This window comes from Haemaphysalis longicornis, unplaced genomic scaffold, assembly GCF_048455015.1.
Source record: "Haemaphysalis longicornis isolate Haplotype H1 unplaced genomic scaffold, Haemaphysalis longicornis Haplotype H1 scaffold_1, whole genome shotgun sequence".
In the NCBI taxonomy this organism is placed as follows: Eukaryota; Metazoa; Arthropoda; class Arachnida; order Ixodida; family Ixodidae; genus Haemaphysalis; species Haemaphysalis longicornis.
This window is the reverse complement of record NW_027526203.1, coordinates 213,412,296-213,427,505: the sequence shown is the minus strand read 5'-3', so window position 1 is coordinate 213,427,505 and position 15,210 is coordinate 213,412,296.

The window sequence follows — 15,210 nt, the reverse complement described above, 5'->3', positions numbered from 1 at the left end:
AAATGCTGCGGAGTCCGGCCCATTTGCTGTGTGCGCGGCTGATTCCAGCAGAGCCAGAAAATACCTTTTTTTTTAGAATCGGCAAAGACAGTTTTTGGTTCCGAAAATAGTACCGGAGACTAGTTTATTTTGCCCTCCACCTCACGGATCACATCAATGGTCACGGGACTGTTCCTCGGTTATTTGGTGATATTTACACCACCACCTCACTTTTACTGTTTTTTCTTCAGCCGTCTTTGTTTGAATACTAGTCTGGGGAAAGCTAGCCAGGTGTAACCGCTGCCGTAACCAGCCCCCGTGGCAGGAGTTAAGCAAACTCTTTGAAGGAAGTCCGCTTTTCCTACACCAGCTGCGGGGCGTGCAAACGGGAAGAGGTTTTTCTCGCTCCCGGCCTGGCCCTTGACACGTCGCTGTACTCGCACAGCGCGCCTGCCATCCTTAACCCGTTAACAATCTGGTCATTCAGAAAAATAACAAGGGATGCGGGAGCTGCTATTTTAATGCGGAAAGCATTACTGGAATCCCCAGCCCCTCCCCCCCTCCCCCCTAAAAATTCCATAGCTATGCTTTTTCACAACACAAACGGCCAGTCGTGGTGGTCGTAATGACCACTACTCTCAAAAGCCTCCGTCGATTCGCCTCGTTTCAATGCACGCGGAAGGCGAATTATAAGTTCCGGATGAGCAAAGTTGGCGATTAACTTGGCCCGTCATACAATATCATTTTAAGCCTTTTATTTGTGCCATAAAAAAGGTGACCTGCGTGTGAAGCTTTTTGGGACGTCTTATTAACTTCACGATCAATTGCTCGAAAGAGTGTAGGTGTTTTGCAAAATTTTCTACCAAAATTAGAGTCGAAATGTAAAACCTGTGCGTATGTTTAGCGTTATGCTCAGTGTATTTTACTACTAATGTTTCCAGTGCTGCAAGCCATCAGGCGAAACCCCGTGGACTGCAACTCTTGAAACTATAGTATACAAGTCGTTGAGGTTTGTACAAATTTATCTTGATTGATAGGTCTGGGTTTAAGATAAAAGGTTACTGTATGCAAATCATCGCCTTTATAAAACGGCTCTACTATGTTTACGGTTCCAAAGGGGCATATCCTTGCTTACACCCAATTAACGGATCCCCAAGAGATCATTCTGTAATGTTTGTAATGGTGGTCAGCGCACCTTTCAGGTTGCTTTTATAATTGCGGAAGTGAGGAGTATAAATTAAAGTATTCAGTAGCCATAATAACGTGTTTAAAAGTTATTACAAGCCTTCAAAGACCGTCGATGAGAGGGATTATGTACAGACCCCTCTCTTGGTTTAAACTCCCCCTCCCCCCCCACACACACGCACGCACGCACGCACACACACACGCACACACACACACGCACACGCACACGCACACGCACACACACACGCACGCACGCACGCACGCACGCAGGTGTACATATCTATAACACTATGCCCATGTTGTCTCTTAATATTCAGAAAACATGTGTCCTGTCCATTCACCGTCGCCCGGCTTACTCACCCGCTAAATACTCAATGTTTAATTCTGAAATTACACCAGTTAGTTCATGTAAATACCTTGGCATTACCATAACTTCAGATCTCACCTGGTCATCCCATGTCATGAATGTTATCAATGACGCTAACCGTTTCCTTGGCTATCTTCGAAGAAACTTGCGACTCGCTCCGCCTTCCGTTAAACTTCGTACTTATCTAACACTTGTCCGCCCAAAGCTGGAATACGCATGTGCCGTTTCGGATCCCCATCGAGTCACTCTTACTAACACACTTGAATCGATCCAGAACCGTGCAGCCAGATTTATTTACTCAAATTACTCCTATCTAACCAGCGTAACCGAACTCAAATCTCGAGCTAATCTTGTTGACCTAGCGTCGCGGCGCAAAATTCACAGACTATGCCTTTTTCATCGTTTTTATCACTCCATACACTTAAACCAGGCTTCCATTCCTGCTCATCGCCTTTCATGTCGACTAAGCCATTCGAAAGTTGTTTATCCTGCTCGTGCGCATACTGCCGCCAACGATTCTTCATTTTTTCTTCAAACATCTAGGGACTGGAATGATCTGCCTTCTGACGCCGTGCACCACTCCTGCATCACTCATTTCAAAGAAGCCATCGCACAAATCATCCTTCAGTGACTTGTTTACCCCCTCATGTAACGCCCTTAACACGGCCCTTGAGGTATAATAAATAAATAAATAAATAAATAAATAAATAAATAAATAAATAAATAAATAAATATATGAGTAAAAAAAGCCAAGGAAAGCAAAGGGGAGAATGTGGTAGGGCATTTATTATCCTTGAAACAAACACAGATTTTTGACAGAAAGAAAGAAAGAAAGAAAGAAAGAAAGAAAGAAAGAAAGAAAGAAAGGGAAGAAAAACACGCCCGCCGGGTGGGATCCCGGTGGAAGGGCCTTTTCGCCCCTCAGATCACCCCGAAGGCAAAAAAGAAATAAACCTCCACGAAGGCGACCAGACGAGAGTGGGTGTCGTGCATCGCGGACGGCTGCGCTGTACAGTCACACTCGGTAGCTGGATGGAAGGAAGTAAGGCCAGATAATTGGCACGGAAAAGAAGGAAATAAGGTGAACCATTGGCCACCATCGTGACAGAGTCTGCACAGCAGTGCAACAACGCCCGGCCAAAGGTCGTGAGCGGCGAACCTGCAGTTGTGGTCGTTCCATTCTATTCTTTCGAAGGATCCGGGCAGCTCTTTGCATGCGGACGAGCGCGCATGCAACCAGTTGTAGTCGCAGCAGCGTAGTGAAGCAGTGACATCACTGTCGGCCACGGTGGGCGATCACAGTGATTTGCAATTTCCTGTACACCATTACGGCCGCAGGAAAGCAAGTCCGCGTCGTCCTGTGTGCTCCGAGAATCTCGCACGGTCTTCCGCATCTCCGCACTCTGTCTCCCCTCTCTTGTTAGAGCTACTGTCAAGGAGTTCCGGCAGCTGTTTTCCCCTCATCTCCCAAAGTATACGGTGCACGTACACATACCTTTGCAGTAGTGCACAAAGTAGCGACTCCGGGTCGTGGTTTCAGCAAAGTTACCCACTGGGACACAAGAAAGTATCCGCAAAAGAAGGGAAGACAGCATACTGCAGTGCGCGCTGCTCCTGGTGTGGCCCGATTTGTAACCCGAAGGTTGGACCTCGGGGGCTTGCGCGCAAAGCGACGCGGAGTGAAGAGCTACCGACAGGCACCCGGCCAGACGGTTCTCGCGTTAGAGGAGCGACGTTACCGACGGGATGGAAGTCATTCAAATAAATTCAAGTGAGTGGCAGGCCGAGGGCTTTTGATAGCCCAGAGAGAAAGCATGGCCAAAGTTTGCGGGTATATTTGCGGCTATACCTGCAGAATTGTGACAATTAAACAAACAAAGCTGCAAACAGAGCGGCAGCAGTAAGGAAAGGCAGCCCATCAGGGCAGACTCCTTGTCAAGCGGCTAATCAGGAGCTTCACTAAATGCATCGCTCGTGGGTAAGAGCAGATCAAGACTAACTACCACGGGTGCAGGTGGGTTATACCGGCATACATTTTAGCAAAGTAACGATGTAGGTTACTTTTATAAAGGAAGGTCTATCATTTTAGTCTTAATCCACCACTGCACAAATGTGTATCTATTTATAGAAAGACTTTCTTTGAAAGGTTTTCAAGGCACAACAGGAGTCTGACATTGAGCAGAGTGCTGTCCCTGAACGGAACGAAATCTGTAGCAACTGCACCTCATATACGAGAATCCCCAGATGTATAGGATATCCCACACAATCACTGAAAAAAGTATGTGCCGATTGAGTACGTATCATGTGGTATACTCAACTGAGAATCCTGATTCGACGTTGGCAATATGGCATTTAATGAGATCGTGTAGGAGAGCATATTGTCCATATTTGGCTTCAATGTGTACTTACTATCAGATAACGGGGTACCAAAACCATGCCCAAATAAAACTCGAGCGCAGTTTTTAAGCACGCAGACATCTTGCATAAACTTCACGGTACTGGTGAACACTGAATTTTTTCATTTCAAAATTTGCAAAGGCTAACAGTACGAAAATATCAGACGGGTAGTGTACTTGAATCGTCACGTACTCCTGTATGCTCAAACCTCATTCTGCATGTGGCGATTATCTGAGCGATTTTGCAGCTCCGCTGATGCAGTAAACACGGCTTTCGAGGGAAGATTCAGCGAAACGCCGAAAGTTTGGAACCACCAAGTTTTTAAGAGCGCCGCTCAAGCATCCAGTCAAGCTTCTGCTGTGGCAAGCAAGGCAGCTGTATACAGGGCCTGGGGTTTCGCAATTATGCGGCATGACAAAATAGGGGAAAAAAAAAACAGACACAGAGAAATAATTTTTTTAGTGTGGTGGCGTTGATAGCTTTTGGTGATTTCTGTCTGTGCGTGTTTAGGCGCGTCCCCACACGAGATTCTGATGAGCCGGTGCAGGGGAGCGGCTGGTATACGTGTATACCGTGGCCATGAGGAGGCGCCCCGTCATGGACTGAATGTTTCTGCCGCGGCGTCATGCGGGTACTCAAAAGCCTCCTCGCGAAAATTGGGCCGTCTAACAGTGAACTATATAGAAAATAGCAGAGTATCACGCTCTGCACTTCCCTGGTAACCCCGGCACCAGTGAGGATAGTGCGGGCTGGAAAGGGAAGGGCGCACTGCAGTTCAAACTTAAGGGCAACCAGCTAAGGGACGCACGGTTGACTTTCACCTAACACGCGGAAGGTACATCAGGTAAGGCACGCGCTACTGGGTAAATTTATGGTGGAAGCCCGTCACTGAGTTTGGTAAGCGCTATTACATATGCATATCTGGTTGCACGCGTCTCTCGCCCATCGTTATCTCGTTCGTACGAAGGCCTAACACGGTATGTTAGGCTGCTCGAGAACAAGGTCAAATAAACAGCAAAGCGCACGTTTCACGGCTGCACTCATAAAGAATCCCGTACCGTTCTGCTGCAGCAGCACCTCATGCAAGGTGCGGCAGCGAGCCTCGAAATATTGTTTCCACATCTTCAACTGCCAACAAAGTCAACAGCTGAGCTAGTTGGCCTAAAGAACGCGCTCACAACGCCTTGGAATGGCGCCAGTCGTTTTCAAAAATGCACAATGGTAGCTGTACAAAGGCTGTATTGGAAAATGCTCAGATCGTTGTCATTGCTTAAGTTGTGCGAGTGTGTATAATCGCACAACCGGACTCGCAAATAAATAAAACGCGTTATGTAGTAGAACGGGCCTAACCCCTTCAGTGCAGAATTTTTCCTGGCTGGTAGGCACGCCGTGTGAAACCAGGGTTGCATCCGTTCTCGAGAACCGTAACGAGTACGCGCACGCATAACCACACGCGTGCGTATACACAGGCACGCAAACGCGACGACCTCGAAGGACCAGCTCAGTGTCCGTGGACGGTTCACAGACGACATAATACTCAGGCTCCAGTGAACGCCGTGCGAGGCGGTGCATGATAAGCAACAGACAACAACCATGTCTGTTCTCAGTGGCCAGTGAGGCCGCCGGCACATCACACCAACGACGTCACTCTGTCCGTGGTAGGGGCAGCCATAATGCGTGCAGACCGGCCTTCAGGGCGCCAGTGAATGAGATAGCGAGTAAGGTGGAGGGGAGCGACTGCGAAATAATCGAGGCAAACAGACAGACGCGCTTTGGTAACGGCAGCGCCTTTAGTGATGCCAAGAATGAGAGAAAGCAAAGCGTTGTACCAGTCTGGCCATTGAACGCGTGCGTCATAGCCGCGTGCCATATCACCCTGCGTGCAGCTGGCCGCAGACAAGCTCGTATGAAGAGGCCGCGTCTGCAGTTCAGTGCAACGCATAGCAAAAGCTCTGGACCCGTCTGGTCCAATTAGAGGGACGGTCGTGTGCAACCTATGTCAGCGAGGCCTTCAAGAGAATTCTCAAGGTCTCTCATAACCGTAAAAAAAGGTCGCTGTGTTGTTACCGTGTATCCTGCCGCGTGGTTTGGTACCTTGGCGTGTGCCCCAGGTGGACGTCATTGCCACCGAAATTCTCCAGGAAGTGAGACTTGCGTCGTTAGCAGGTAGTCTGGGTGCCAGGAGTATAGGTAGAGAAGGGGGAAGATGCGCAACAGTTGACGCTTCTCAGCTTTGAAAATAATGCACGAAACTTCCGACACGAACCGGTGGGGAGGAGCACAATGCAAGTCGGCTCATTTTGTGCAGACGGACGGCTGAGCTCCGTCGACGTGTATGCACTTGTGCGTACAGTAAGTACGCTTGTGTAGGTGTGCTCCGCCGCAGAGGCAGAGGGGAGGAGGGGCGAAACAGCGGTTGTTTATAGCGACGCACTAGGCGTCTCCGCTGTGCGGTCGCTCCTTCGCACGCGGTGTATCGCGTACACACGGCGCCGAAGTGTTCGCTCGAAAGCGCTGATCGCACGGAGCAATCTTGTCCGCTAGGTCGTTAAGCGGGCTGGGCCCGACGCATGCGCTCTGGTTTCCTCGTTCCATCGGCCGTGCCGTGTTTGGGTACTCTTGCTTTGGGCTTTAGCATATGAGTGGACTATGAGGTGAGGTGCTGCCTGTGTCGTGCGCTCAGAATCTGGATCATTCTATCTGGGTGCGACGCTTCAGGTGGCTGTCGCCGGCAAAGGCGTCTCCTCGGATGTTGTGCCGTTCGCGTTCGGTTAACTGGCAATTTCCTACGCCAGGCGATTTGACACATCGCTCCATATGACAGTACCAAAGTCGCATACACGAGAAAATAAAAAAAAAAGGCGGAAGAGGCCAGGCATTGGCGTGTCCGTTTCCTAACAGTCCGACATTTAGTTTTAATCGAATCATTCAAAATTGGTTATAATAGATGATCCATGCTTCTAGTTTTATGCTGGGGTATATTTCTGCCTGGAAGGCCGATAACTTTACGTTGCGTGACTATAATTGAGGTTAGGAGCACAGCACGCGCTAAAAAAAAAACGCAGTCACAAAACAATATATTTCCACAACAGCACAGCGTAGTGACGCCACAAAAAGGGTGCTTCGACAGCATACTCGCCGTAACAAAAGTAGGGGCCGTTCCACTCTGTGTGAAGGCGGATGATCATCAATGCCGTGTAAAATACACACAACACGCACAGCTAGAGAATTTACACCTATTGATTTTCCTCGTCATTTGGTAATGGTAGTGACTATGGCTCCGTGATTTCGTAACGAAACTTCGAAGGACTACAGTTTTATAGCAGACAAACATGGTCTGTCCATTTATCTCCTTCAGAAGCCCATGTATTGACAGCAGACGGGAATCCTTTAACGTTGACAACTTCACTGTGAATACATAAAACTCGCCGTAATGACAGAGTCATCTTAGTGGCCCACTCTCACATAGTTTCTTGCGGGATAGCTTCGCTAAAACAAGAGTTGCAGCCATTTTCTGTAACCACACTTCTGACGCCCATGCATTGACGGGAATTCTGTAGCATTTACAGCTTCACTAAGAACTAACTAATAATGAAAAGTAAATGAAACTTGGCGTACTGATAGTCGTCTAAATGGCCAATTTCATATAATTGTGTTTGGGGAAGTTGTGACAAAACAAGAGCTACAGCCGCTTTCTGCTGAGCGTTCGCAAAAAAGTTGACTTTGCCGCAAAGGGCTGTGGCTCGTGCACAGGAAAGATAAAAAAAAAAAAAGCCGGGCCGTCTCCACTAACGTGAAACCTGGGGAGGGGCGAAGCATGACGTGGATAAGTGGATTCTTGGCGCCTTAGCATTTTTTCCCACGGAAATTAAACCGTTAGAAAGGTAGAGGTATACAGCTTTGCTGTAAAAGTCTCGTGCCTTTGAACCACGAAGGGTTCAAACGCAAGCGTTGGAAGACGAGTGTGCCGGTGTGCTTTTTAGTACTCGTTTTTGCCCACGAGGGGAAACGTTCTAGCGCGAGGCGTTAGAAGACGAATGTCCCGGTGTTTTAGTACCGTGACTACATGAAACAACGACGACGACAGGAGACGTCGACAGCCCGAGCCCCAAGGGGACTTCGCCCCTAAATAATTCAGGGAAGCTCGCACTCACGCGCAAGTCTTGAATGGCGAAGCTGTTCTAAGTGAGCGTTGCCGGACACATAGTTACGTTTCAGTATGATTGTTTATTTGCATATACAGGGTGATCAAAGTTAAGTCGACAGGTTTTGTTAAAAATAGGCGCTTAGATTTACGAGAAGACCACCTCTACAGTGAGGTTATGCGCCCAGGGGGACACATAATTAGGAGGTAATGATTGATGTAGGTGGCTTAATTAATTAAAATTGATTAATTAATTTTAGTGGCTGCAATAACCAGGCATGTTTGTATTGGAAAGTTGACGCAATCGTGTTTCTACGCAGTTTCAATTGACAGAATTCTTCTAGCGCACCCGTAGTCCGAGATATCAAATGGCGAAGTTTAATCGCCCTTCGCATGATTGCGCATGCTAGAAGTCAAGACCTGCGCATAGCTCCTCCCCCGTGTTCTGCGTTTCGATAGGGGTTCCGAGTACTGAAGATTGCGATAACGCCAGCCAAGAATGAATGGGTGCCAGTTATCACTTTTTCCTGTGCCTCCACCCCTTTGTCGAACTACACCACGGCCGGACTGGAGCAGCGGCGAGCGCGCAGTGCGCGCCCGCCGCTCCTCCAGCCCGGCCGTGACTACACACCGTACACAGCAGGCACGTCACAGAAGGGAGGAGCTTTGCGCCGGTGCAGACTGTCTTGCATGCGTAAGCATGCGAACGGCAAATAAACTTCGCCGTTTGATATCTCGGACTACGGATGCGCTAGAAGAATTATGCCAATTGAAACTGCGTAGAAACAAGATTGCGTCTAACTTTCCAATACAAACATGCCTGGTTACTGTAGCCACTAAAAAGTTAATTAATCAATTTTAGTTAATTCTATAGGCCTCCGAAATCAATAATTACCTTCTAATTACCTGGGCGCATAATCTCACTGTAAAGGTCGTCTTCGCGTAAATCTAAGCGCCTATTTTTTAAAAAAACCTGTCGACTTAACTTTGATCAGCCTGTATATTGTGGTGCTAGTAATCGTCGTCATATGCATCGAAGGGACGTCGTCTTCTTCGCGGCGAGTGGTGGATGCAAAGTCATCCTCGCATTGTAGAGTTCCACCAGCTCTTCTTCATCGACTAGAGGAAGCGGTGGCAGGATCCGCAAGTCATCTCGGGAGGATTGGCGCACTCGTACGCTACTCTCCAATTATCCATAATGGCTTCTAAAGAATGCGGTGAACGCGGTGACGTCTCCCAAGCAGGGTGTCTTTTCACCTTCAGCATTAGCGCTAGCGCTTTTTTTTTTACCCTTCCCTTTCCACCGCTGGTGCCCTCATTTGGCGCCGACATCAAACCAACACGTATTACAATCACCTCCATCTTCACCACATCTCTCCTATATACTAACTACCCACTTAAATGCACCCAATGCGATAAGCCTAACAACAAAGCTCATCTCATCTGGACGTGCCCCATCAACCCTCCACCATCCAGATCCCCTACCCTTGAGCAGTGGGAGTGCGCGCTGCAGAGCTTCCAGCTCGAAGACCAGGCGGCCGTGATCTCTCGGGCGAGGAAGGCAGCCGCGGCACTCGGCCTACCGGAATAGGATGGCCGCCCACAGCTCCTGACTCCTTTTCTACCCTACCCCGTCTCTGTTGTTTCAATAAGCGTTTTCTCTCTCTCTCTGTCTGTCTCTCTCTCTCTCTCTCTCTCTCTCTCTCTTACATGCGCGGAAGCACTTGACGACAGTGATGGAGTTTCTTTTTTTTTTTGTGTTGCTAAAGCCATTGCACGAGCCGTGGACTCGGCGATCGCCGCGGGGCATGCTTTCACGAGCGCTCACCATTTTCTTGGCATTTTTTTTTTCTGGAACCGCGAACTTCGGCTTGTACAACAGCTCCGCTGTTAAAATTCGCAGAACCTCACCCAATAAAATATCCGCTTTAAAAATAAATTTTTTTTTTTTTTTACGTTCGCACAGCGGTGGGTTTGATGAGCTGCCGGCGCGGTATGGACGACTTTGTGGCCGATTAGGGGCCCGAGGAGCGTACGCTAGTGCTAGGTGTATTCCTAAACCGGGTTTGAACGTGTTGAGCGTGGCTTAATACAAGTTAGAGGCGTAGCCGCAAGACTGTGAGTACACAAAATGGAGCTAGATGACCCAGAGACTTTCGGGAAGCCCAAAATATCATGACTGCCCCAGGAATCTAAGGAGCTGCCCACAACGAGATTCTCCATACGCGCACGGCGTGCGAAGTATCGTCTTGGACATCGCATACTAGACGCCGAGAAGAGCCCACAGGCACCATAAAATAGTCTAGCAGGAATTCTAAACTCAATCGAATGGGACCTCGACGCCTGCGAAGTGCGCGTAGCGGGTCAACAGCTTATTTGAAGGGTGTACTGCAAGTCCGCCAATGCAATAAGTGCATGCCCGCATGCTCCATCCCTGGCTCTACGCTTGATTAACCACCCAGCCTTTCCATTCGCTTTCTTTCCATTCGTTTTCCATTCGCTTTCCATTCGGGGTGAACGGGTGCGTGAGCGTCCTGCCGACAAAAAGGAATTTGGGTAGTAGGGGAGTGCGTTGTATGGCTTTTGCGGTGACCCGGTCAAAGGTTACATGGCCCGTGATGCCGCAACATCGGCACAACCACTCGGCTGAAAGAACGCATCCATATCACAGTGCCCTCCCATGCATAGCGTTAATTTCACAAACCAGTTGCATCTCGCCTCCCCGAGTGTTTGTAACGCACAGCAGGAGTCGAGGAAAATAACTTGGAGCGCTGAAAGACACTGGTGACGTGAATGCAGCGCACCTGCCTCAGCCGCGAGCTCAGCCGTTACATGGTTGACGTGTCCTGTGGCTGAGGCTTTGACCCGTATGCGCAGCGAAACGATGAGAACATTTTTCGGTCACCTCTGGGTTCGTGGAAAGCTACCAAACGCTGCAGGCCCAGTCGTCGTCAAGGCCTTCTAAAATGGCAACATCGCATTTCAATGCGCTTCAAACAGCGGCAGCAGCCACGTGCACCACATTGTTCTCGTATATGAGCGGCGTGCCACAGCGTTGTTAGCCATCGAGTAAACATTGTCAGCCAGGCGGGCAAGCTTTTGCGCGCTTCGGCCTCCTCATCAAGCTCTCAGTGGTCCGGGCATGACCGCGTGTATATGCCCACCTACACGGGCGGCTCGTTTCCTGTATGGGCGCGCGGCCGGCCGATCCGATCCGATCGAGTGATCTTTCAGGCTGAACCTGTGACACTTCCTTCGCGGAGCCGCCCCGGTTGTCGGCACCTCTCGTCTCTTCCCGCTCCCATTACCTCGAGAGCAGCTCGCGTGTCCTCGGGGCTGCCCGAGAGGCGCGGAGAACACGGGGCTGGGTAAAGTATCATGCACGCGGAGGAACTCGTGTCCACGTCTCCAAAGTGCTTCATGCGCCACGGGTTTATTCTTTTGCCTCGTTCGATAAGCACGCGGAGAGGAAAGCAAAAATACTAAGTAGGCCGCTCATTTCTCGCGCGAAAAAATCAATGGCACATCGTCGTTTGGCGCTTCTCAGGGCACTCGACAGCGGCGTGCGAGCGCGAGCGCGCGCAGGCTCTCTCTGTGGCAAATGGTAAATTGCAGGTTTAACGCCCCGAAGAAGCGCCTCGTGCGTATGCACTCTATACAGCTACTGTTGGCGCGAGCGACGCAGCACGCTGTCGCCCTCCGTGATTATGACAGGGTCGCGGGTGGCTATTTCGTGTGCGAAATACGCAGCGTATAGGCTGGGTCAGATTTCTTTTTGTTTGTTTTGTTTTGCTTTCACAATCACGCCCGCTTGTATACGCTGGGAGGGTTGGGTCACGGGCGCTGTAGAGCTGTGGTGTTCACATAAGTACTGATAGTAGAGGTTATGTAATCACGTAGCAGTTTTTTTGCGGTTAGGACTGCTGTAGTACGTATCGTAGTGTCTTAATTAAGTTAAGTCGTAATCGCAGCGGGGTTTTTTCGCAACTGACGGGCTTAACTCTAAGGGCGCGTCACTCTCACCTGGCTCTCGTGTTCCGCGAGAAATTCCCAGCGGACGCGTAAAAAGCACTCCCCAGCGCCGAAGCACTGCTATAAAGACCGTTTGCGTCCGAAGAAACAGTATTCTAAAAGGACTCGAGCGTATACAGGCAACGGTCATAAGCTTGGGTTTCCCACTATTACCTCTCTATAATATTGCAATTTATACTCGGGCTCTCTCGGACCACAGAGTTGAGGAATAGTAGGGAATTGTTTTGGGTGCTAACAGTGAGCAGACACGAGCGTATCAAACGTTTGCGGACGAGGCGATATAGAATGTCGTCCACGTATTTAACACCACAACAGATCGCAAATAGCGCATCGCTCGTCGATCGGGGAACATTCCGTCTCGTACGTTTCCAATCTACTTCGTGTGTCGTTGTTGATGGGACAACAAGTCGTAATGTCACGTCAGCTACGTACCGGACCCCCGCACGACGTATAGTACGGGTCTAACGGGGACACTGCCATCGGTACGCGAAATCCGGTTTGTACACGGCACGCGGAAGGAAGGGACGCGCGACTGTCGACTGTATCACTTCGGTCGTCACTCGTGGCGCCGAGTCTCTCCTCGGAGGCCCCAACTGTCCAGGGAACGGTCACTCTCGATCTCGCTGACGCCCGCGCGGCAGGCCTGCAGCGCATTCCTTGGTCCCATCCTGCAGTCGTCACCCGCGGACAGGGCTCCCCCTTGCGCTGTCCTACGTTAGGTCTGAGCTAGAATCACATCGACTAAAGTGGAAATTTCTCTGTCATTGTAGTACAGGCTCATCAGACTGCTATATATATTCCGCTTCACCTTCCTCCAACTTGCAGTCGGTATAACCAGCTTTGCAACGATATCTCTCTCTTGGTAGCCCTATTCCGCGCATTTGTTTTCCTCCCTCTGCTAGGCACGCCGGGTGTACATACAAGCGGTATTTCTTGGGACGCAACAAGCAAATCTTCACAAGTGAAACGAAGCTATAGCAACTGCAACTCAGCTGACTCAGCATTCCAAAGAGACTACCACTCGCCTTCCAGCCGTTTCCTTTTACTGCCACGAAATGTAGCTAATAGGGGTGACTCTTTGGAAGTGACCTTCCAAAGATGCCAACGACTGGCGGCGCATCTTTGCGCGGTTAGTTCTTCGGCTAACGGCGTCGGGACGCGTTTGGTCTAATAAAGGTATGTACGCGAGGCAGCATTTTCATGCATGTATCTCAGTGGCGATGTACCTCTTTCGAATGCGATTTCAAAGAAACCGTCATTCTCTATAACAATCCCTAGTGACGTTACCCGCTCTTGAGGAACATGCAGGCAGGTGCACTGCCGGCAGCCAATTAGCTGACTTCTATGGAAGCTCAGCAATAGAGGCACACTTATTGCAGGCTTGCGGAGCCTGAAAAGCACGCCAGGGCCTTCACCTCGTCCTCCCGTCCTGCTTTCGCTTGCTCACCTGCCTATCTGATGACTCTTTCAACGCTGGCTCTGAAACTATTATCTGCGCATTTCGCTCTCCGGGATGAGAACGCAACGTATGAACGAAAGACACATTATCAAACACATCACCGGAAACATAGAGAAATTACTAATATAAGAAAAATAAATGCGCTTTTGTTTATGCCTCCGCCGCTTAGTGAAGTTATGTAGGCACAAGATCGAATAAAGCGCCAGTTCGGGTGAACAAGAAAGGTTAGCACTGTAGTGTAAGTCCCCCCGGTAGGTAATGTGCCGGAGGGATTTGTTCTGTCTGCCTCCAAGAAGTTTACAACATAGATGTCACCTCTCGACCCAGCGGATGCTGATAAAGAGGGACGAGCAGCCAGCAAGGACTAGGGCATCCTGGACTAGTGGACGCCCACCACCGGGCCGGTGTTCTCTCCCCCTCCTTCACCGTTAGGCTCAAATTTAAATATGTTCATTCTCTCTCTCTCTCGTTCTTGTGCATAGATGATGCACCGTCGAAAATTGAGAGAAAAGAAATATGTGTAGAAACTCCGAAGTGGACAGCGTCGAATAAATACTTATTAACTCGCTCTTATTAATTCGCTCTTTTAAGGTCGGCTTCACCACTGCATTCACGTGCATTGCTAGAAAGACATTTTTGGTGCCATAGTTGGCCAATGTTAGGCCCATCGCTGTTGTTCCTGCTGAAATTGTATGAATGCCCACCTGCTATGGTCTCGCCCGAGACTGGCAGTATTGAAAATAAATAAATAAATAAATATGCATCTGATATCGAAGTATGAATGCCTTAGGGCCTTTTATTAAATACCTTTAGAAGACCTTATGTATCCCAATGCAGCGCTATACACCGAGCCCCGTTAGCGTCCGCTTGAGTGCTATGCATGAGTGCATTGCCGGGAAAACGTCATTTTCAGAGGCAGTATAGAATTTTGATGCCAAAGTATGATGTAACAGGGGCCTTTTGTTAAAGACCTCCTTACGATCCGATGTATCCCTATGGAGCGCTATTCACCTGATTGATTGATTGATTGATTGATTGATTGATTGATTGATTGATTGATTGATTGATTGATTGATTGATTGATTGATTGATTGATTGATTGATTGATTGATTGATTGATTGATTGATTGATTGATTGATTGATTGATTGATTGATTGATAATGGTGTCCCATTTTCAACAGGGTGACGACATGTGTCATCTCACCAAAGAATCTAGTGTATCCATGTTGTACCACTTTTTAGCTCTCTTATTAGCGCCAGGCTCAAATGAAATTTTGTCCGTTGAAGGTGGTATCTGTGCTGAGTATATACCCCTCTGCGCTCTTCCTCCACTAGCATTTATAGCTTCTTTTAGTCACCCGTACAGACTTGGTAGAGGAACCTATAAATTCGGTTTCTCTGCTATACACAAAGAGATTGCTGAGAAGCATTTTTCAGCGATAATATAAGGACTCTGATGTAAAAGTATGAAGGCCCTAGCGCCTTTTATTTGTAGAATTTTCGTCTGCGACGAAAGTGTGACACATCTAGTTTTATATACTTACAGGCCGGTTTTCTCCTTGTGTGTACATACAAATGATCTAGCATTTAAAACGTAGCAGCTGGGCACTCCGAGACAGGTTAAGCGAACTCATATGACTCCAGTT